The sequence below is a fragment of the Macaca thibetana genome, chromosome 1 (genome assembly GCF_024542745.1).
Source record: "Macaca thibetana thibetana isolate TM-01 chromosome 1, ASM2454274v1, whole genome shotgun sequence".
NCBI lineage: Eukaryota > Metazoa > Chordata > Mammalia > Primates > Cercopithecidae > Macaca > Macaca thibetana.
This window is the reverse complement of record NC_065578.1, coordinates 115,367,847-115,392,378: the sequence shown is the minus strand read 5'-3', so window position 1 is coordinate 115,392,378 and position 24,532 is coordinate 115,367,847. Positions and strand designations below refer to the sequence as shown.

The following is a 24,532-nucleotide window of genomic DNA, read 5'->3' as shown; positions in this document are numbered from 1 at the left end:
CAATTAGTCTGTATTGTCAAACATTTCGTAAAAATAACTCATGAAACAAAGTGCCAAATGACAGGCACCAATTGAAATAGTTGTTTTACATTTGTCTTTATTTTCTAAATGTATCATGAAAACATTACAATGTTTCTCACTACCACGTTTCTGCCCCAGTACCCAAGCCTCCTTGGGGTCATCAGAAAATGGCATAAAAACAGAGATAAGTTTGATTTGTAGAACTGTAGGATACTTTTACTGTCTTCATTTTTGTACTCTAGTATCAGAAGGGGCAACTTGACATTTCAAGCTCTATTCAAAGAAAGGCTATTAACAAAGTCCTACTAGATAATATGTAGGTTAAATTATCTTATTCCATAATGTATTACCTATCACAGCCACCTCCCAATTCATTCTCCTCTATCACCATGAGAAACCCTATCAATCATAAGCAGCCAGGACACTACCAACCAGGAGTAAAGAGCAGGCATTTATCCCTAGCTCATGTGGCCTTATTTCAAATAACAATCTTATCACTTGGTGAATTCTTGCCATATTACAACATTGAGTAGCCAGTCATTAGCACAGGAGGCTTCTAGGCTTTTGGCACCAAGGACTACTCAGATTCTGTTTTCTTCTGTAACATCCAATTAAGAGCAAGATTATATACATCCTCAGCTTCCAGCTGTTTTACTTTGCCTCAATCATCAAATGAGATGAAAATGATTTGAGATTAAAAAGTAACATTGAATAGCACTGTGCAGCAAATAAGTCATTTAAAGGCTATATCAAAAAGGAAATGAAAGATATGGCATATAGGTCAACCACATCTGCAGCTCTTTGTACCTTAGCTTGGTTGCCCAGTACAGCTCACTATAACTCCTTTTGATCAACCACCTCTAGAAGTCTTCTCAACCAAATATCTTCTCTAAATATTTCAGGCTGAGATTACACAGCCATAGCTGAAATTAGAGATTTATAACAGTTTTTCTCCCCAAGCTGGGCACACAGTGATTCTTCTTCATATAGTTTGTAACCTTGAATTATCTAAGGCCCAACCACACCCAGAAAGACTCCTAGGTATGGTAGGCAGAAGAATATATAATTGACATATCTGTCTATTATGTAGAGGTTTATTAATAACTTAGTTTTATTTTTTTGGTAAGTGGAGTTTGCATTTTATCCTTTAGAGCCTTCAGTGAAGTCACCCAAGATAGGTGTGTGCATTTAAGTTAAGCTATAGAACACTGATAACACCTTTCTTTACATTAAACTTGGCACCACGCTGAAGAGTTGCAAACTCATAAAATAGAAAGCGTTCATTTTAATGTTGAGAAAGACACAGACAAATAATTGAAATGTGGAAAGAATTCATGCAGGAGTTTAGGAAAGGAAGGGTGATCCAGGAAGAGAAAACAAGTTCAAAAGCACAAAATGGGCTGTGTGCAGTGGCTCACACCTGTAATCCCAGCACTTTGGGAGGCTGAGACAGGTGGAATGCTTGAGCTGAGGAGTTTGAGACCAGCCAGGGTAACATGGCAAAACTCTGTCTCTACAAAAAATACAAAAATTTAGCTGGGCTCTGGTGGTGGGTGCCTGTAGTCCCAGCTACTCAGGAGGCTGAGGTGGGAGAATCACCTGAGCCCTGGAAATTGAAGCTGCAGTGAGCTGTGATTGCACCACTGCACCTCCAGCCTGGGTGTCAGAGTTAGACACTGTCTGGGAAAAAAAAAAAAAAAAAAAAAAAAAAAAAAAAAAAAAGCATGGAGCAAGTAATGTCAGTGAAAATGGCAGGGTAAAAATCTCCAAAAATTCTCTAATCCATACAAATAATGAGAAAACTGGCAAAAATTGGATTGCCAATATCAACTTTCTCAGAAATCAGGATATTAACAAAAGACTTGCAGCAATCTGGGAGCATTTATTCAAGAAAAACAGCTGAATCTTGGTAAGAAGAGTGAGCTTTTTAGTGTTTTAACTTGTCCCATAATTTACTCTTCAGCTCCACAGTAGCCTTGAAAATTAACAGCACAAATTCATGTTGAAAACTAGCACTTGCCAGTCACCAGAGGACAAAGAACAGGGCTAGAATTCCTTTGAAGCCTCATTCCAGAGAATTATCATTTAACCTGGTTAGTGGTACCCTGAGAGACCTCATCTGCGGTCTATTTCACCTGATTCATTGCTCCCCAAGTGCAAATAGCCTTCCCCTGAGTGCATTTGTCTAAACAATTGTGGGCAATTGTTTAACTTCATGGCTGCCTGAAGAGGCAGTGGAATGACAAACACAAAGTGCTGCAACAAAAGAAAAAAAAACCCTAAAAACCAGTATCTGAAAACTTAATATAGTTTTCTTGGTTAACATTCAAACCAAGAATACTTAATATAGTAACAATTTAACACACGTAAAACAATTTAATAATAATACATATAAAAATTTAACATATTTAACAATTATATATTCTTGGTTGTGAATGTCAACCAAGAATACTATACTAAGCAGTGCTATCTTTCAAAAATGAATAAATTAAGACATTCACAGAAAAAAAAAAACAAAGAAGTTATCACTAGCAAGCTGGCCCTACTAGAAATGTTAAAATGAATCTTCAAGCTAAAATAGAAGAATACTAAACAGTAGCATAAATCCACATAAAAAAATCAAAAGCATCAATAAAGGTAGCTACATAGATAAATATAAGAATAAAGTACAAATGTTATATATTTTTCCTTCTATCTGATTAAGAAAACAACTGTAAAGAGCAATTATTATAACCCTTTGTTGATGGGCAAATAAAGTACAAAGATGTAATCTGTATGACAGTAACCGCCTGAAAGCAGGATTAAGGAACAGAACTAGGAAAAAAGTTTTCATATCCAATTCAACTTAAGTTGACATTAATCTGAATTAGATTGTTATGAGTTAAGAATGTTAACTCTAATCCCCATGTCAACAAAATAAGTAAAAATTATATAGAGAAGGAAATGACAAGAACTTTTAAATGGTATAATAGAAAATATCTATTTAATACCAAAGAATTCAGTTAATGGCAGAATATAGGAACAAAAAGAAAATAAAACAAATGGAAACCAAATAGCAAAATGACAAATGTAAATTATACCTTATCAGCAGTTACATTAAATGTAAGTGGTTTAAGCATGCCAATTAAAAGGCAGACATTGACAGAATAGATTTTAAAAACTGTAAACCAACTACATGCTATTTACAAGAAGCATACTCTTTAGAGTCAGAAACAAATAGGTTGAAAGTAAAAGAATTAAAAAACAAACAGTAAGCAAAAGAGAGCTAGAGTGGATATACTAATATTGGACAAAATATACTTTAAGATAAACATTGTTACTGAAATAAAAAAGGATATTTTAAAACAATAAAAATGTTGATTTATCAAGAAGGCATAACAATTATAAGGCCAGGCTTATGCCTGTAATCCCGGCACTTTGGGAGGCCAAGGCAGGCGGATCACTTGAGGCCAGTTAGAGACCAGCCGGGCCAACACTGTGAAACCCCATCTCTACTAAAAATATAAAAATTAGCCAGGCATGGTGGCATGAGCCTGTAGTCCCAGCTACTTGGGAGGCTGAGGAGGTAGAATCTCTTATACCCGAGAGGTGGAGGCTGCAGTTAGCTGAGATCACACCATTGCACTCCAGCCTGGGTGACAGAGCAAGGCCCTGTCACACACACACACACACACACAAAGATATAACAATTACAAACATTTATACACAGCTAACAACAAAGACCCTATGTCTAAGAAGTGACAGAATCAAAGAATGAAACAGAAAATTCAATAATAATAGTTGAAAACTCCAATATCTCACTTTCAATAATGGATAGAACCACTAGGCAGAAGATCAAGAAGGAAACTGAAGACTGGAATAATACTATAAACCAACTAGACTAAGAAACATCTATATAATGTTCACCTAACCACCGCATTATAGACTTTCTTCCAGAGTGCATATTGATCATTCTCCAGGAGAGACTATATACTTGACCATAAAACAACACTTAAATTTAAAAGGGTAGAAATCATATAAATTATGTTCAACTTTTAATAGAATGAAACTAGAAACTTGTAACAAAGAAATTTGGGACATTTATAAATATGTAAAAATTAAACAACACAATCCCAAATAATAAGTCATCCAAAAATGAAATCACAAGGGGAATTAGAAAATATCTTGAAATAAATGAAATGAAAATACAACATACCAATACCTACGAGATGCAGGTAAAACAGTGGTTAGAGGGAAATTTATAGCTGTTAAGTGACTGTGTCAAAAAGAAAAATCTCAAATCAATAGTTTTTTTCCACTTGAAAAAAACTAGAAAAAGAAGAGTAAATCAGGTTGGTTGTTTTAAAAAGATCAATAAAATCAACAAACCTTTAGCTACAATGACTAAGAAGAAAAGGGAGAAGACTCAAGGTACAAAAATTTAAAAATGAAAGAGGGGCATCACTATTGATATTACAGAAATACAAAGTATCATAAGGGAATACGATGAATAACTGTATGTCAACAAATCAGATAACCTAAATTAAATAGACCAATTTCTAGAAAGATAAAAACTATCAAAATTGGCTCAACAAGAATAGACCTATAACAGAATAGATCTATAACAATTAAAAACATTGAATTAGTAATCAAAAAAAAAAAAACCTCCTAGAAAGAAAAGCTCAGGATCAGACGACTTCACGGGGAATTCTACCAAATGATTAAAAAACAATAGCAGAAGAATAAAATAAAGAGCAAAACCATTTTCTTGTTGTTGTTGTTGCTGTTTTTCCAAGATGGAGGAATGGAGGCAATGTGTGCAGGCTTCCTTGACTTGGACAGACAAAATTGTGTGTAGATACTTACACTGTGAACTTTTTTCCTGAGAAGCAACACAGGCACTTAACAGGAAAACTGAAATCCACAGACTCTTTGAAAGGAGGAGGCTGCAGCTACATTGTAAGCCAGGCAAAAAATTGTTAAGTCCCCAGAGTTTGAGAGAGTGATATAAAGCCCCACAGGGGAACCTGGAAATACAACCCACAGGGGAAAGCCTTAAGCCTGCCCAGTGCTGGAACTGATTTAGCGAGTGGTAAAGAATATAAAAGTGGAAGTGGCAGTGAGAAGTATCTTGCATGTGTTCCCAGTCTCCAGCACTAGCCAAGAGAAGCCATTCCTTATTTTGCCTCACAGGGAACTTCATAGAAGTCTCCCAACTAACTAACTCAAGCAGTGGTTGCAGGTTAAAAGAAACTCCCAACTGAATTTCACGAAATAATCTTGAGTGGAGAACTCCCTTGGCCAAAACCAGGGAGTAAGTGGGAAGTGTGCTGCAGCCACAAGTGCAGAAGCTGAGTGTCTGGGAGGGGTGTGGGCTGAAAGCCTTGGTTGCTATCTCTGTGGGGGAAAGTTTATGGCCTGGGGCAGTTGTGAGTTCTGAGCATAGACAACCTGGAACTTCGCTCACTGCTACTAGTAGAAAACTGCAGGTGTGAGATCTGCCTTGCCAAGTGTGTAGTAGCATGGTAGGGCTTACTGACACCTGCTACTCCCAACTCCCCATGCAAACTCTTCTGTGCAGCAGAAGCAGCTAGGCTCTTGGAACATTACCCCAGCAGCCAGAGAACTGCCCCCCAACTCCAACAGGAACCGCGGCTCGTCACAGAGCATGAACCTGACTGACCTAGCCCCAACCAGGCTTTGCCCCTCCACACGCTCTGGCAGCTTAATACAAAGAAAAATAACTTTTGGGAGCTTTATGGCCCCACCCACTGCCTGAGAAACCAGAGTATCTTCCCGGGGTACTCTTACATCTCTGGGTAACATAAGGCAAGCACAAATCCTACCACTACTACCACAGCTGGTGCTGTATTGCAAGTACCACCTCCTGGCTGGAAGCCAACCAACACAATCCATTACAGTATCTGCAGGTATAACAATACAGCACCCAGGAGGGAGAAAACTTGTGTGTGACCTCAGCTATCACCTTTGCCTGCACCAGGAGGCTAACCAGGAGGTCCTGAGTCTGTCCATATGACCAGTTCATCACATCTACAACCGGCATTTGAGAAAGCCAACACATCAAGGTTATCTATAACAAAGGAATCTCACAGAGTCTATGTCACTCCCCTGCCACCCCCAACAGAGCTGGTGCTGGTATCTGCTGCTGGAAGACTTGAGGACAGGTCACATCTCTGGGTCCCTTGCAGACATTCCCCAGCACCAGCCTGTAATGTGGCAGCCCCACTGGGTGGCTGGACCTAGAAGAGCAACAACATTCATAGTAATCTGGTTCTCAGGGACTCCCACACCTAGGGGAAGGGAGAGGGTATCACATCAAGGAAATACCCCATGGGACAAAATAACCTGGATGGTAGGACTTATGTCCCAGATCTTTCTGCCTCTGGGAAGTTTCTTTCAGTAGAAGCACAGTTTCAGTGCTGGGTTTAACAGGGAAAGTCTGACAGTCTACCCCAACACTCAGGCAGCCCTGGTGCTCATTAAGGATCTTGGAGAAGGAAACTTCTTTCCCCCCTCATCCACCACTGCAGACAGAGCTAGGGCTTTTCCCAGAGGAGACTGGTATGTGTACCTAGAGGCAGCCCTTCTGGAATACTTCAGGGTAACTGCATCCCCACAGGAGGAGCATCCTCCAAGTACGGGTTTACATGAGAGGTAGAGTCACAATTCTTTTCTACTTGAAACATCAACATTCCTGCAGATGCAAAAAGGTGTCTTCCTGATCTGAATAGTTGAAATACTGGGTCGGGTGTGTGTCTGGGTGTGGGATGGCATTCCTGCTGGCCTAGTAGGGGAGCTGAGGTAGATCCAGTCCTTCCTTATGATAAGACTTCAGTTTGTTTCACTGAAAGCTCCCCCAGCTATCTCTGTCAAGGCTAGGACCTCTTCCCACCATTGAATTTACCCACCTGCTTTAACTACAGCTAGTTTTTAATCCATGGACACCTCCCCTATTGGCATAAAGCCTGAACTGTTCAACCCAGTAAATAAAACACTGGGGGAAAAATAAATAGATAAGAAAGTACACACCACAGGGGAATGAGATAAGCTTCAAGTGACCTCTGCCATTCCAGTGCTATAGGAGATAGTGAACTTGCTCACACACTGATCACATTGCTACTACAACCAGCATCTGAGGAAGACTCTCCATAACCAAGGAACAAAGACTCTTTATAGCCAAGGAACTCATACAGAGTCTTCACCCCTAAAAGCACCAAGATCTGAATTAGGCTACAATAAACTATAAACATTAAAGTCACATCCTTAAGGGGAAAAAAGAAATAAAAAAAGTCAAATCAAAATTAAACTCAAAAATAATTATTAGAAATAGACTACCTAAATGAGAAGGAACCAGAAAAATAATTCTAGTAACATGACATAACACAGTTCTATAACACCCCCAAAAGATCACACTAGCCCTCTAGCAATGGATCTAAACCAAGATGAAATCTTTGAAATACCAGATAAATAATTCAAAAGATTGATTATTAGGCTACTCAAGGAGATACCAGAGAAATGTGAAAACCAACATAAAGAAATTTAAAAAACAATTCAGGATATGAATGAAAAATTTCTAAAGAGATGGATATCATAAAAAATAGTTAGAACTTCTGGAAATGAAAGACACACTTAGGGAATTACAAAATGCAGTGGAACATTTCAACAATAGACTAGAACAAGTAGAAGAAAGAATTTCAGAGTTTGAAGACAAGGCTTTCAAATTAATCCAACTAGACCAAAAAAAAAAAAAAAAAAGCAAAAAGAATCAAAATAAATGAACAGTCTCCAAAAAAATATGGGATTATGTAAAACACTTAAACCTAAGAATAATTGGTGTTCCTAAGGGAGAAGAGAAAGCAAAAAGTTTGGAAAACCTATTTGAGGGAGTAACTGAGGAAAACTTTCCTGGCCTTGCTAGAGATTTAGATATCCAAATACAAGTAGCTCAAAGAACTTCTGGGAGATTCACTGTAAAAGATCATTACAAAGACATATAGTCATCAGGCTATCTAAACTCAATATGAAGGAAAGAATTCTAAGATCAATGAGACAAAAGCATTAGGTAACCTATAAAGGGAAACCTATCAGGCTAAGAGCAGACTTCTCATCAGAAACCTTTCAAGGCAGAAGAGATTGAGGTCCTATCTTTGGCCTCCTTAAACAGAATAACTCAACCAAGAATTTTGTATCCAGCAAAAATAAGTTTCATAAATGAAGGCAAAATAAAGTCATTTTCAGATAAACAAATGCTAAGGGAATTTGTTACTACCAGACCAGCCCTATAAAGAAATGATAAAAGGAGTTCTAAATCTTGGAGCAAAAGCTTGATATGCACAAAAGTAGAACCTCTTGAAAACATAAAATTCACAGGGCCTATAAAACAATAACATAATGTGAAAAAAAAAAAAAAAAAAAAAAAAAGAAAACCCAAAGTAGGTAACAATTAACATGATGAATTGAATAGTACCTTATGTCTCAATATTAATATTGAATAAAAATAGCCTAAATACTTCACTTAAAAGATACAGATTGACAGAATGGATAAAGAATAACATACCAAATATCTGCTGTCTTCAAGAGACTTATCTAACATGTAAGGATTCCTATAAACTCAAGGTAAAGGTGTGGAAAATGATATCCCATGCAAATGGAAACTAAAAGTGAGGAAGAGTAGCTATTCTTATATCAAATAAAACAGACTTTAAAGCAACAACAGTAAAAGAAGGTCATTATATAATGATAAAAGGCTCAATTCAGCAAGAAGATAGTACAATCCTAAATATATATGCACCTAACCCTTGAGCTGCCAGATTCATAAACCAATTACTAGTAGACCTAAGAAATGAGTTAGATAGCAACAAAATAATAGAGGGGGACTTCTATACTCCACTGGCAAGCACTAGACAGATCATTGAGACAGAAAGTCAACAAAGAAACAATGGGCTTAGACTACATGCTAAGACAAATAGACCTAAGATATTTCCAGAACATTCTGCCCAAGAACTACAGAATATACATTCTTCTCACCAGCACATGAGACATTCTCCAAGATAGGCCACAAGTCTCAATAAATTTTTAAAAATTGAAATCATATCAAGTGTCTTCTCAGTGTCATATCAAGTGTCTTCCAACATAGTGGAATAAAACTAGTAGTCAACTCCAAAAGGAAACCCTAAAACTATACAAATACATGAAAATTAAATAATTTGCTCCTGAATGATGTTTAGATTAACAATGAAATCAAGATGGAAATGAAAACATTCTTTGAAATGAATGATAATAGTGATACAAGTTATCAAAACCTCTGGACTACAGCAAAAGTAGTGCTAAGAGGAAAGTTTATAGTGCTAAATGCCAATATAAAAAAGTCTGAAAGATCACAAATTGACAATCTAATGTCACACCTCAAGGAACTAGAGAAATAAGAACAAACTGAACCCAAAGCTAGCAGAAGAAAAGAAATAGCAAAGATCAGAGCAGAACTAAATGAAATTGAAACACAAAATACAAAAGATCAATGAAACAAAAAGTGGTTCTTTGAAGAGATTAGCAAAACTGATAGACCATGAGCTAGATTAACCAAGAAGAGGGAAAGTTCAAATAAGCTCAATTAGAAATGAAACTGGATACATTACAACTGACACCACAGAAACACAAAAGATCATTTGAGAGCACTATGAACCCCTCTATGCACACAAACTAGAAAACCCAGAGGAAATGGATTCATTCCTGGAAACATACAACTCTCTTAGATTAAATCAGGAAGAAACAGAAACCCCAAACAGACAACAAGCAGTGAGATTAAATTAGTAATAATAAAATAAATTCCAACTAAAAATTAAAAAAAAGTCCAGACTAAATAGATTTATAGCTGAATTCTACTGGACATTCAAAGAAGAATTGGTACCAATCCTATTTAAACTACTCCTAAAGACTGAGAAAGAGGGAATCCTCCCTAAATCATTCTATGAAGCCAGTATCACCCTGATACCAAAACCAGGAAGTGATGTAACAGCAACAACAACAACAACCAAAAAAACTACAGACCAATTTCTGATGAACATAGACGCAAAAATTCTCAACAAAATACTAGCTAACCAAATCCAACAACATATTACAAAAGATAATACACCATGATTAAGTGGGTTTCATACCAGGGATGCAGGAATGGTTTCATCTCAGGGATGGTTTAACATACACAAGTCAATAAATGTGATATATCACATAAACAGAAATAAAAATAAAAACCATATGATCATCTCAATAGATGCAGAAAAAGCATTCAATAAAATCCAGCAGGCCTTTATTACAAAAAGTCTCTCAACAAACTAGGCATAGAAGGGACTTACCTCAAATTAATGAAAACCATGTATGACAAACCCACAGCCAACTTCATACTGAATGGAGAAAAGGGGAAAGCATTCCCTGTGAGAACTAGAACAAGATGAGGATGCCCACTTTCACCACTTCTATCCAACATGGTACTGGAAGTCCTAGCCAGAATAATCAGGCAAGAGAAAGAAAGGGAATCCATAATGGAAAAGAGGAAGTCAAATTTTCACTGTTCACTGGTGATACGATTATATGCCTAGAAACTCCTAAAGAGTCCACCAAAAGACTTCTAGATTTGATAAATGAATTCAGTAAAGTCTCAGGTTATAAAATCAAGGTACACAAATCAATAACACTGCTATACACCAACAACCACCAAGCTGAGAATCAAATAAAAAACTTAATCCCTTTTACAACAGCTGCAAAATAAAATAAAATGTCTAGGAATATATTTAATCAAAGAGTTGGAAGACAGCAACAAGGAGAACTACAAAACACCACTGAAAGAAATCACAGATGACAAAAACAAATGAAAACACATCCCATACTCATGGAATGGAAGAATCAATATTGTGAAAATGGCCATACTGCCCAAAGCAATCTACAGATTCAATGCAATTCCCATCAAAATACTCACATTGTTTTTCACAGAACTAGAAAAAAAAATCGTAAAATTCATATGGAGCCAAAAAAGAGCTCAAGTAGCCAAAAAGAATCCTAAGCAAAACAAAAACAAAAACAGACAAACAAACAAACAAAATCTGGAGGCATCACATTGCTGGACTTCAAGTTACACCACAAGGCTATAGTTACCAAATGGCATAGCGCTGGTATAAAAGTAGGCACACACACCAATGGAACAGAATAGAGAACCCAGAAAGAAAGTCAAATACTTACAACCAACTAATCTTCAGAAAAGCATACAAAAACATAAATTGGGAAAGGAACACTCTACTTAATATATGGTGCTGGGAAAACTGGCTAGCCGCCTGCTGAAGAATGAAACTAGATTTCTATCTCTCACCCTGTACAAAAATCTACTTAAGATGGATCAAAAACTGTAAGAACTGAAACCATGAAAAATCTAGAAGATAACCTTGGAAAAAGTCTCCTGGCCATTGGCCAAGGCAAAGATTCATGACTAACACCCCAAAAGAAAATGGAACAAAAACAAAAATAAATAAATGGTACCTGATTAAAAAGTTTCTGCATAGCAAAAGAAATAATCATCAGAGTAAACAGACAACTCACAAAATGGGAGAAAATATTTACAAACTATGCATCCAACAAAGGACTATTATCCAGAATCTATAAGAAACTCAAATCATCAAAAAAAAAAACTCATTTGCAAGTGTGCAAATGATATGAATAGACATTTCTCAAGAGAAGATACACAAATGGGAAAGAAAAATGTGACAAAAAATGCTCAACATCACTAATCACCAGAGAAATGTAAATTAAAACTATAATGAGATGCCACCTTACTCCTGCCAAGAATAGCCATTATTAAAAAGTCAAAAAACAATAGATGTTGGTGTGGATGTGGGTGAAAGGAGAATGCTTATACACTGCTGGTGGGAATGTAAATTAGTATAACCTCTATGAAAAGCAGTATGAAGATGCCATAAAGAACTAAAAGTAGATCTATCATTCAATCCAGCAATTGCACTAAATCCACTCAAAGGAACAGAAGTCATTATACATGCACATGTACGTTTATGGCAGCACAATTCACAATTGCAAAGACAGGGGACCAACTTAAGTGCACCAACACCAATAAGGGGATGAAGAAAATGTAGTATAGGTCAGGCGCGGCGGCTCATGCCTGTAATCCCAGCACTTTGGGAGACTGAGGCAGGCTGATCACGAGATCAGGAGATTGAGATCATCCTGACAAACATGGTGAAACCTCATCTCTACTAAAAATACAAAAAATTAGCCGGGCATGGTGGCAGGCACTGTAGTCCCAGCTACTTACTTGAGAGGCTGAGGCAGGAGAATGGCGTGCACCCAGGAGGCGGAGGTTGCAGTGAGCCGAGAACACACCACTGCACTCCAGCCTGGGCGACAGAGCGAGACTCCGTCTTAAAAAAAAAAAACCAAAAATGTATTATATATACACCACGGGATACTACTCTGTCATAAAAAGGGGCAAATAATGTCTTTTGCAGCAATTTGGAAGGAGCTGGAGGCAATTATTCTAAGTGAAGTAACTCAGAAATGGAAAACCAAATACCATATGTTCTCACTTATAAGTGGGAGCTAAGCTATCAATACACAAAGTACACAAAGATATACAGCGTGAAATAATGAACTTTGGAGACTCAGAAGGGGGACAGTGGGAGAGGGGTGTGGGATTTTAAAACTCCATACTGGAGTACAACGTACACTACTTTGGTGACAGGTGTACTAAAATTTCAGAATTCATCACTATATAATTCATCCATGTAACCAAAAATCACTTGTACCCCAAAAGCTATTGGAGTTTAAAAAAAAAAAAAACAAAAAACCAATTAAGAAAAGAACAAAACCAGCCAGGTGCAATGGCTCATGCCTGTAATCCCTGCACTTTGGGAGGCCAAGGTGGTAGGATTGCTTGAGGTCAGGAGTTCAAGACAGGACTGTACAAGCAAGAGCCCATGTCTACAAAAAATTTTTTTAAAAAATAGCCAGGTATGGTGGTATGTGCTTGTAGTCTCAGCTACTCAGGAGGCTGAGGCAGAGAGATCATTTAAGCCCAGGAGTTCGAGGCTGCAGTGAGCTATGATCACACCAATGCATCCCAGCCTAGATGACAGAGTACAAAAATTCACATGATCCTCTCAGTAGATGTTTCTGTTTTCTATTCACATTGGACCAAAGGTGCAACACTATACTTATGTCACAAATGGCAAGTGCATACAAATTGGAAGACTGAGAGCCAATTATCTGTAATGATAAAGTGAAGATGGGATATGTTTTATAGTAGGTAGATATGGGTTCTGCCAAAACCCATTAATATTCCCTAATTTGGAAAGAGAGGGTAGGATCCAGCCAGAGGAGAGGCATTTCATCTCTCTCAATTCATAGTTCATAGTTGTTGGCCACCAGCCTTAGAAGTTGTTGCACTGGAAATTCCTAGATGAGAGAAAGCCCAGACAGACAGTGATCCTTCTAGAACTGGGAAGAAGAAATTAGTAAGAACCTATATGTAGCCACATCAACCATTGGTATGGCAGCCAGGCCAAATAGAAAATTATGTTCTGCAAACCAGAGCCTGGTTCAGAAGCTTCTTTGAGCATGGAGGAGATGAAGTTCCCCTGCTGACACAGCCTGCAGCCCCAGCCCTGCACCCACTCCCTTCAAGTCCTGGGACATTGAATTAGTCCGGTAAACTTCTATCAACAATCTACCCAAGTTAAAATCCAGGGAATAAGACTCTTAATATTCCAGGTGAGGGGTTTCAACAAGAATCCGACAAATTTTCTTGGAAACATTAGGGTTGGGTTTGTCATTTTGGTTCACAAATTAGTTAACAATTAACATGAAATTATGAAAATATTATATACCCTAAAAACATGGAGGAAAAAACTTCATTCAAAAGGTGGAGCATGAGGATACTTATGAAAGATTTACTCTAAGAAAGATTTAGGCAGCTTCTACTTCATGGTGTATATAAAAGTCAAGAAAACATGGAACTGATTAAATTGACAGTGAATGATAACATTCTAAGGTAACAAAGAGAAACTTGGCTGAACTGAACTAAATGAGTGTAAGGAAAGTAACAATAATCAAAAATGAATTTAAAGCAGAATTAAAAACAGAAAGAGAAGAATCTGTATTACTAAAATCATGTGGAAGACACACTTGAGAAACCTCTTCTAATGTAAAAGAAAAGAACAAAAATACTACAATTATGAGATGATGAATATGAAGAACATCAAATGGAGACCTAGCAGAGAAAACTGCTGCAACAAACAGAGTAGAATCAATACTTATTTCAATAAGTAATAGAAGAAGGCTTTCTTCAGTTAAAAAAGACCTGAATCCACTGAATGATGACTTACATGTTCCATACAACATAAATGAAGAGACAATACTAGTTAGACATGTCCAAGCAATTCTTTAACATTCAAATGATAAGCAAAGAATTTTACAAATATGCAGGATGGAGAAAAATAAATAACCTGAAAAGGAACATAAATTGGGCTGGCCTCAGTCTTCTCTATGGCAGTAAGCGATAGCCTATAATTATGTAAGCTGACAAAATTTTAGAAAAAATTGGTCTTTTGCATTTGTGAAGACAGCAAATATATTATCAGCTATAAGAATTCAGAAAGCATATAACTATATACCCATCCTCCAAATTTTACTCAAATTCATGATGAGACAACTGGATTTCCACATGTAAAAGAATGAAGTTGGACCCCTACACCATCTACAAAAATTAACTCAAAATGAAAGAATGACTTAAACATATGTACTAACACCACAGAACTCTTAGCAGAAAACATAGGGGCAAAGCTTCATGACACTGGATTTGGCAATGATTTCTTGGATATGACATCAAAAGCACAGGCAACAAAAGTCAAAATAGATAAACCGGACTACATCAAAATTAAAAATTTGTGTATCAAAAGACGTTATCAAGAAAGTAAAAAGACAATCTACAGAATGGGAGAAAACATTTGTAAATCATATAACTGATAGGGCATTAAAATACAAAATATATAAAGAACTCTACAACTCACCAATTAAAAAATGGGGAAAGGTCTTGAATAGACATGTCTCTAAAGAAGATCTGTAAATAGCCAATAAGCACATGAAAAGATGCTCAACATCACTAATCATTAGGGAAATGCAAATCAAAACCACAATGAAATACCACTTCACACCTGTTAGGATTGCTATAATTAAAAAATTGGAAACTAACAAGTGTTGGGGAAGATGTGGGAAAATTTGAACACTTGTGCACTGCTAGGAGGAATGTAAAATGGTGGCGCCACCGTGGAAACTGGTATGGCAATTCCTCAAAAATATTTAAACATAATTATCATATGATCCAGCAATTCCACTTAGATATCTGTACACCCATGTTTATAGCAGCATTATTCACAATATACAAAAGGTGGGAGTGACCATGTCTGTTGAAGATGAGTGAAGAAATAAAATGTGATATATACATATAATGAAACATTACGTAGCCTTAAAAAGGAAGGAAATTCTAACACATGCTATAATATGAGTGAAACTTGAAAGACATTATACAAGTGAAATCAGCCAGTCACAAAAGGACAAATATTGTATGATTTCACTTATATTAGGTATTTAGAGTAGTCAAATTCAGAGTCAGAACATAGAATGGTGGTTCCCAAGAGCTGTGGGGAGGGAGAATGGGGATTTAGTGTTATATAGGCACAGAGGCCGGGCATTGTGGCTCACACCTGTATTCCCAGCACTTTGGGAGGCCGAGGCAGGTGGATCATGAAGTCAAGAGATCGAGACCATCCTGGCCAACATGGTGAAACCCTGTCTCTACTAAAAATACAAAGAATTAGCTGGGCCTGGTGGCGCACGCCTGTAGTTCCAGGTACACAGGATGCTGAAGCAGGAGAATCGCTTGAACCCAGGAGGTGGAGGTTGCAGTGAGCCGAGATGGCGCCACTGCACTCCAGCCTGGCAACAGAGCAAGACTCCATCTAAAAAAAATAAAATAAAAATAAATAAACAGGCATAGAATTTCAGTTCTGGAGAATGAAAAAGTTCTGACAATGGATGGTGGTGATGGTTGCACGACAGTGTGAATGTATTTAATGCCACAGAATTGTACACTTGAAAATGGTTAATAGGACCAATTTTGTTATGTATATTTTATCACAATAAAAAAAATCTCACAATCCATACAGAAAAAGAAAGTACATAATATGATAAGGAAACATACAAGCCAGAAAACATAAGAGGATAGAAGCCCAAAATGTCAATCATAACAATAAAGGCCAATGGGTTAAACCCCCCATCGACTTCAAGATGGAACAAGATTATTACAATTTTCTGCTATCTATAATAAACATTATGAGGTGTATTAGTCAAGTAAAAATTTTTATGTACCATTACTAACATTAAGAATAGTCAAAGAAGTTGGCAAGAATACAATGGTCAGAGGAGGTTTTAATGCACACCTTTCAGTCCTTGACAGATCAAGTAGGCAAAAATTATTAAAATACAGACTGGACAATAGTATCAAGTGCTAATAAGTAACGTGGAAAAACCACAGCAAAGAGAACCTTATTCTTTTTAAAAAAACTGTACTCGCCATATCCTTTGGCCAGAAAGCAAAACAATTTTTAAAAATGATGATTATATATAAAATAATTCCAACTGCTTGAAAAATTTTAAAATTAATTGAAAAACAACAACAAAGACAATCAAAGACATTTTGGCTGATCTAATCAGGTAAAAAGAAAATAACAATATGCAAAATAGGTATCAAAAAGATATAGTCACAGATAGATATTACTCCGCTAAACCTTATGACAATCTATTTAAAATCAGAATAAACTGAATGATATCCCAGAAGAAAGCTAATTAGGAAAATTGACTCAAAAGAAATAAGAATATTTTAAGGGAAACCACTACAGAAGAAATTATAAAGTTGTTAAAGTATCACCTCTTTAGAAGATTCTGGGCTCAGTTGACTGGTGATTCTTTTAAGCTCCCAGGGAATACAGTTCCCATGTATGTATACATATTGTTAAGGAGCACCAGAGAAACACAGAAAATACTCCTGGGTGGCTCAGGCCTGGAATCCCAGCACTTTGGGAGGCCAAGGCAGGCACGTTGCTTGAGCCCAGGAGTTCAAGACCAGCCTGCGCAACATGATGAAACCTCATCTCTACAAGATATACAAAAATTAGCTGGGTGTGCTGGTGTATGCTTGTATACCTAGATGCTTGGCAGGCTGAGGTAGAAGGATCACCTGAGCCCAAAGAGTTTGAGGTTGCAGTGAGCTGTCAGAGTGAAACCCTGAGAAAGAAAGAAAGAAAGGAAAGGGAAAGGGAAAGGAAAAAGAAAAGACTCCTGGGTTCATATGGCCAGATTTCACAAATGAAAACCTTTGTCATTTTTGCTGTTGATCTTTTTTTAAAGTAAACCACATAAAATCCTACTCATAAAGTTGAAGTCTCCTTACTGCCTCATTTCCTTCCAACCACTCCCCTTCTCCTGCCTAAACAATCATGGTCATCCCTGAATCCTTAAGGTTCTGAGATAAAGATGGCATTTTTAATTGATGGGGACCAAATAAATGATGAAGCAAATAGTGGAAAGGAAAATGCTCTGCTGGTCGGAAAAAAGTAAAGCCAGGCCCCTATGTCATTCCACGCACCAAAATAAATTCCATGTAAATTAAGAAGTTAAATATAAAAACAAATCATAAAAGAAACCAGAAGTAAAAGGAGGTGAACATTTCTCTCCACTTGTGTGCGTGAGGAACTTATGCTGAAGGTACTGAAAATGTTAGCTAAGTAAAAACTTTAAACTTCAAGATTAGAAAACATAATTTTATAACAGGATGAGCAGAGAATCTGAAAAGGCAATTCACAAAAGAAATACAAATGGCTAAGAAGGATAAAACTATTACATCTCTAGTTACCAAAAACATGCAAATGAAGTCCTAATAATGAGATATCCCTCTTGTTCAACCCTCTGACCCCCCATATTTTGATGATTTGGCAAAGATAAGGAAAAGGACAGTGTGGGGGATCTGGTCCTATATATTAACAATGACAGTCTAAACTGATACGAAGATTTTCATTAAAATTGTCAAAATCATGCTCATTGACCCCATGAATCTGTATCTTAAAATTTAACTGAGGGAAACATGGGAAGTATGCTAACTCCCTGTGGCCTCATTTACAAGAGGGATAATTGGACATAAACTAAATATCTAATAAGTAAACATTGGGTAAATACATTATAATACAGCCATATAATACAAGGCTTTGCAGCTTTTAAAATAATATGGAAAAATAATAATATCAGGAAAATGTTTGTGACATATCAACAAATGGGAAAAAAGCAGGTCACAAAACATTACCCACAGATGGTGAAAAGGTTAGGCGTGGTTATCGTGGGGTGGCAGAATTGCATTTAAGTTTTCTTTTCCATGTTAGTCTTTCATGTATTGTCTTTTTTTTTTCCTACAACTGATGCAGTATTATTTTTATAATAAAAAATAAATAATATACAAACAATAAAGCTCAATATTCAGAGCAGATAGCATTAAAGTTGCTCAGGGAAAATATATAAAGTAGAAAGGAAAGAGGGCAAAGGATAGAATCTTTATGTGAACAACTAGGTAGAACTGAGTCTGGTAATATTTATTTGTTCTTAAAACAATGAGACTTTTCCATCCACCTTAAGAGTGGTGTATATAATGTGCAATTCAATTTGCTTTCTGGTCATTCATCTAAGGCTTCCTTAGGTTTCCATAATTTAAACACAAATGTCACTCTAGACAGATCGCACTCTTTCCCTGAGGGCACCCTTAGCCAGAATCTTCAGGATCCTTCTCTCCCTAGAGAATGGTGCAGCCAGCGCTCCTGGTTTCTCTCCTAGGTTCCCTTGTAGAGCTCCAGACGGAATACACACACACACACACACACACACACACTCTCCCCAGTTACCTTTCTCCCATACTCACCCTTCCAAAACAATTCCACACACACACACACACACACACACACACACACACACACTCCCCAGTTACCTTTCTCCCATACTCACCCTTCCAAAACAATTCCAAAAACAGAAGAGAGAAGGTCTTTTGTCTAGGGTCAGAAAGTCTTTTTATCATGTAGTCTCTCCAACTCCTCCCACAAGGAGGCTACGGCCTCCTCCCCGATTTTGCTCCAGGGATTCTTCAGAAAAGTGGGAGGAGAAAGCAGATTACAGGCATTCCTCTATAGGAAATGAAAGATTGAAAGATCTTCAAGGACAGTAAAGAGGGAAATAATCTTACAAAAGTCACATTTCTTCAGTTATATTATTAGTTGGCAAATGAACTAGATCAAGTGAAAATATTTTCTTGAAACATTTCATATCGATTTCATTTTCTGGAAAAGGTATAGCAATATGAGATATCTCTTGAAAAAACACTTAAAAATTTTTTTTAAATAAAAGGGACCTCTCATGTTGCTATTTAAAAATACATAAATGCTACGCTTTTTCCAAATACATAAATGTGCATTAAATTCTTATTTTAAAATCTTCGACAGTTCCTAAGTGGTATAATTTATTGAAGCTCTATTACATAGCAGTTGGCATTTTATATACATGTCACTTAGTAATCATCACAGCAATTACAATAAAGATGGTATTATTAACATTTCATCTGACATATGAGGAAAATGAGAATGTTTCTGATTCTAAAACTACAATTTACATGATATTGATTATGAAAACTTCAGAGGGTACTTACAATATATTTGGGGAATATTTTGAACTATTTCAAAGCTAAAAGTTATTAAGCATCAAATAAATTTAATGAGGAATGCAAAAGAAAATTGGTGGTGGTTGGGAAGCCCTGGTTGTTTACTCTGGGCTTTGAAACCTGGCTGATCTGATATGGGCCTACTGTGTGCCAGGCAAGAGGATATGTATATGCATCCCTTTACTGACAGCAGCAAGCCTACTCTCTTCAGGTAACAGGCTTTAGCCAGTGGCATAATTAAAGCATGGGGTGAAGAAGAGTTTAGAAGTTGTGACTTGAATTTCCATGAAACTCTAGCAGAAATCCTAGCCTGAGCTATCATTTCTTAAGAAATTCTTCCATAAAATAAATCATTTTCTGTTACTAGGTAGTTTCCAAAACTTGGATATCTGAGGTTCTCTCTAATTTCACTAAGGGCTTTTACCTTTGACTTCAAACCCCTCCCCTAATCCCTCCTACTTCCCATCACCTATATCCCATTCAGGCCAGACTCTGGAAAGGCTCAGGCTTGAGGAACCCAGCTCACTGATCTTCGACAGCCCCAAGCCTACTATGGTGCCTGAGCCACAGGAGGCCCTCAGTGAGTATTTCTTGAATGTACTTGGCAGAATGTCAGGGTAATACTTTCCCCAAAGCAAATAAAGTGATCTCAAAGGGCACCCTAGAGATATGGAGAAGAATTTTGCCACCTTCTTTATGAGATCTTAACTGAACTGAGCCCATTAATGAATCTTGACAAACTTCTCAGTCAATTCATATTATTGACTGGCAAATATATTCCTGCACTAATTCTGGAGAAAACAATCTCAAATGTTTATAAAATATAGGGAGAATCCTTAATTAATTAGAATCCTTCTAAAGGCCTTCCTCCAGATGGGGCCTAATCAAAATGTCTGAGCCTTGGCTTCCTAAGGATTCCACCAGTGTCTGTTCTCAATTTGCATTCTTGTCCTGAAAACCAGGGAGGTGTTGGAACAATTTCTAACTATCTGTGAAAAAGAAGTGACACTTTTTCTCTTGAATTAACTCTCACAGGAAGCAGGGCAGAAGGGGCAATTAAATGCTAGGCTTTGACACATGAAAGATAGGGTCTAGACCTAGCACTGCCACTTACTGTAACCTTGAGAAAGTTATGTAATGTCTCTTAGCTTCATTGTTTTCATCAATAAAGTAGGGATTATAAAACTACCTAATAGAGTTGTGAGAATTAAATGATGTAATAACCATGGAATGCATTTAACATGGTGACACGGTGCATGTACTCAATGGATGGTAGTGATGACCATCATGTCATCATCACCACCATTAAACAGAGCCTGAAGAAAAATAAGACATGCTATCTATTTTATTATTGTACTTTTAACTTTTTTTGAGAGAGAGTCTCACTCTGTCGCCAAGGCTGGAGTGCAGTGACACGATCTCAGCTCACTGCATTCTCCACATCCCAGGTTCAGGTGATTTCCGGCTAATTTTTGTATTTTTAGTAGAGACAGGGTTTCACCATATTGGCCAGGCTGGTCTCAAACTTCTGACCTCAAGTGATCTGCCCACCTCAGCCTCCCAAAGTGCTAGGATTACAGGCGTGAGCCATTTATCTCTTTTAATCGAGCACCTAGAATACTTACCAAAATAACTGATGAATAAATAAATGTGATTTTTCCGTGAAATAATCTCTTGAATACTAGAAAGTAGCTGAAGAAACCTTTTGTGCACATCTACCTAAGGATAAATTTGAAGCTATTTGGGGAGGTTTGAAATGCTTGAAAGGAAATTGAAGATATACAAAGTCTAGGTTAGCATCTGTTTCTCAATGGTGTGATTTTATTACCTCTTTGCTAATCAATTTTATTAGTGATTTTATTCTTCTACTTAATTCACTCTAATATTCCACATAACCAAAATAACACTAACTTTACTCTTTAGTGAAATTTCTTTTTCAAAATTCTTTGCTGCTGCTCTGGGTCTTCAATCTTGCAATTCTTCTCCTCCTTATCAGCTAAATCCTTATCGAGCCCTTCCCTCTCCTGGGTACTGGATTGGGAAGATCATAAATTGTTTCATGATGACATTAGTAAATCAATAACTAAGGAATTCAACAGCCCAGTGGCATCCAAGGCATTTTCTGGTCTTGAAGATGTTTTGGAACCTACTTAACAATAAATACCTTTTTCGAGGATGTGGCAGGATGAATACATAAATACAACCAGCCTGTCAAACTTTCCCCTTAGGCTTTACTCTCTGTTGTTTTCAGCCATTTATGCATTCCTCCAGCAAAGCATTCCTCTGACAAATCAAAGGTAACCTATATTTAGTCAACATATGAGAGACACCTTCTGAGTTATCTAGCAAACAGAAAAACCTAAACATTGATCAAACACCTAATGATCTTTTTTCTTAATGTGTTTGATGATCCTCAAATGCCTAGAACCAAATAGACATCATTTCTCAACCTTTTATATGGTGTTTCCATTAGATGAATTATTTTAAAAGACCTGAAGACTACAATATTGGTGACTATGTCAAAAATTTGTCCAAAGAATACCATCATAGGATAGACTGCCTCTCTATTGAGACAAGGAGATATCTCAATTTTTTAAAATCACCAAATTCATTCATTCTACAAATCAGTAGGCTGAACAGTACCATAGTAATAAGTCTATAGGTACATGGACAAGATTATTAATTAATCTTTCTTTGCCTACCTCCTTTCTCAAGGTAGACATCTTTAACCCTATAAAAAAGGGATCAGTGCTCTCTTAAATATATTCTCATCCTAACTACAACTTTACACAAAATGGTGAGATTAGATAATGAGAAGGTTAAGGTGAAATGAAGGTTTTTCTAGTATCTATACACAGCTTTCTCAGACATAAATAATCAAAAGTCCTTTTCTCAAATTGATTTTGTGGAAGAGTATCCCTCTTGAGTACATTACTGAATAGACTAAACTAATCATGACTGCCTTGTGTCTGGGCATCCATTCATTCAGAAATGTAGTAAGTGACTACTGTGTCCCAGATACCATGCTAGTTTTTAGGGTAAATAAGATGAATAAGATATGGTCCCTGCTTGCCTTTGAGTTCAGTGTAACAATAGAGCTCATATGAAAGAGTAATCTGAATGCCCATGACACACTAGGCCCAGTGCTATGGATTGGAAAAAAGAAAGACATGTACTCTGTTGTTGTAGAGCTTATGGCCTAGTAGGGAAGACATCATCATTTATTAAATGACACAATAAGACTTTCACAGAAGGCTGGGGGTGATAGCTCACACCTGTAATCTCAGTACTTTGGGAGGCTGAGGCTGGAAGATCTCTTGAGCTCAGGAGTTCAAGACCAGCCTGGGCAACATGGCAAAACCTCACCTCCACAAAAAAATTAGCCCTGCATGGTGATGCATGCTTTCAGTTCCAGCTGCTTGGGAGGTTGAGGCAGAAGGATCACTTGAGCCTGGGAGGCGGAGGTTGCAGTCAGCCAGGGTCACGCCACTGTTCTCCAGCCTGGGCAACAGAGCGAGACCCTGTCTCAAAACAAACAAAACAAAGAGTTTGATGGAAAAGTATAGGTTGATTACAGAGAACATAACAAAAGTATACGTAATAACAGAAGTGACTGGCTGATTTTGATAATTGCTAAAAAAACTGTTAAGATACAGCAACAAATGAAACTCAGAAACAAAGACTTGTGAGTTTTAAATTATTTTGTAAGCAGGGTATTCTTTCAAACAACAAGTGACAAAATGTCTCAGTGGGAGACCTCAGGCTTAGTTAAATAGTTAGAAAAGATCAACAATAAATGGAGATTTGGAGCTGCTACCCATGATTTCTGTCTGGCTTCTCCAGGTGATGACTGAATTATTCATTAAATTAATAACATACACTGATGACTCTACCAGATCTTGTCTACCTAGGATCTTTTGACACACACTTTAAGACACCTGTGACAGGCTGAATAATGTTCTCCCCCAAAGCTATCCATATTTAAATCCCCAGAACCTGTGGATGTTACCTTTTATTGCAGAAAAGGAATCCAGAAACCAGCACTGCTGACATCTTCATTCAGGCCCCTTAGGACTCATTTCGTAGTCTGACTTCAGAGCTGTCATAAAATAAATTCATCTTGTCCAAAGCCACTAAGTTTGTGGTAATTTGTTATAGCATCAATAGAAAACCAATGCAAGACCCCATTACTTATGAAAACTAAGAAGGCCTTTGGGAGTATTTTTTAAAGAAAAGTTGGTTTGATTGGCATTTCCTAACCACTGGTCTTTCTGGCTGCCATTCTTCCTGTAAAAGCAAAATACTCTTCATTTTCTTGCTCTTCCTTGGTTATAGTATCCGCTCAGAGGAAACTATCAAGAAAAAATTAATTACAACAAATAATTTGGAAAGAATATTATTTGGAAGTAAATTGCTGCCTTTGCCAATTTTCTTCCCTGTCAACTTCAGAATTAAGTTTTCCAGTCTAACCATGCTGCATCAGAGACAGGCATATTATAGATATTACAATTCATTTCAGGTCACTGTTTTGCTATTTTATATTATCAAGGAAATGGGGTGGTGTGTGTGTAAGTGTGAGGCCTTAAGGCATCTGCTGATCATAGTTGATCTTTGTTTTCCTCAAAAAGAATCACCAGTGTGGTGAGATGTAGTATTTGATGTAGTCCTCAGGTCATTCAGTACCCACTGAAAGCATTAGAGGGCAAAGGG

At 37.1% G+C, this 24,532-nt stretch overlaps 1 protein-coding gene across 3 annotated transcripts in view; it reads left to right on the top strand.

The window, feature by feature from the left end:
• Positions 1-24,532, top strand: part of NGF (nerve growth factor) — a 1,213,865-nt gene that overhangs the window by 414,043 nt on the left and 775,290 nt on the right. The window lies entirely within an intron of this gene.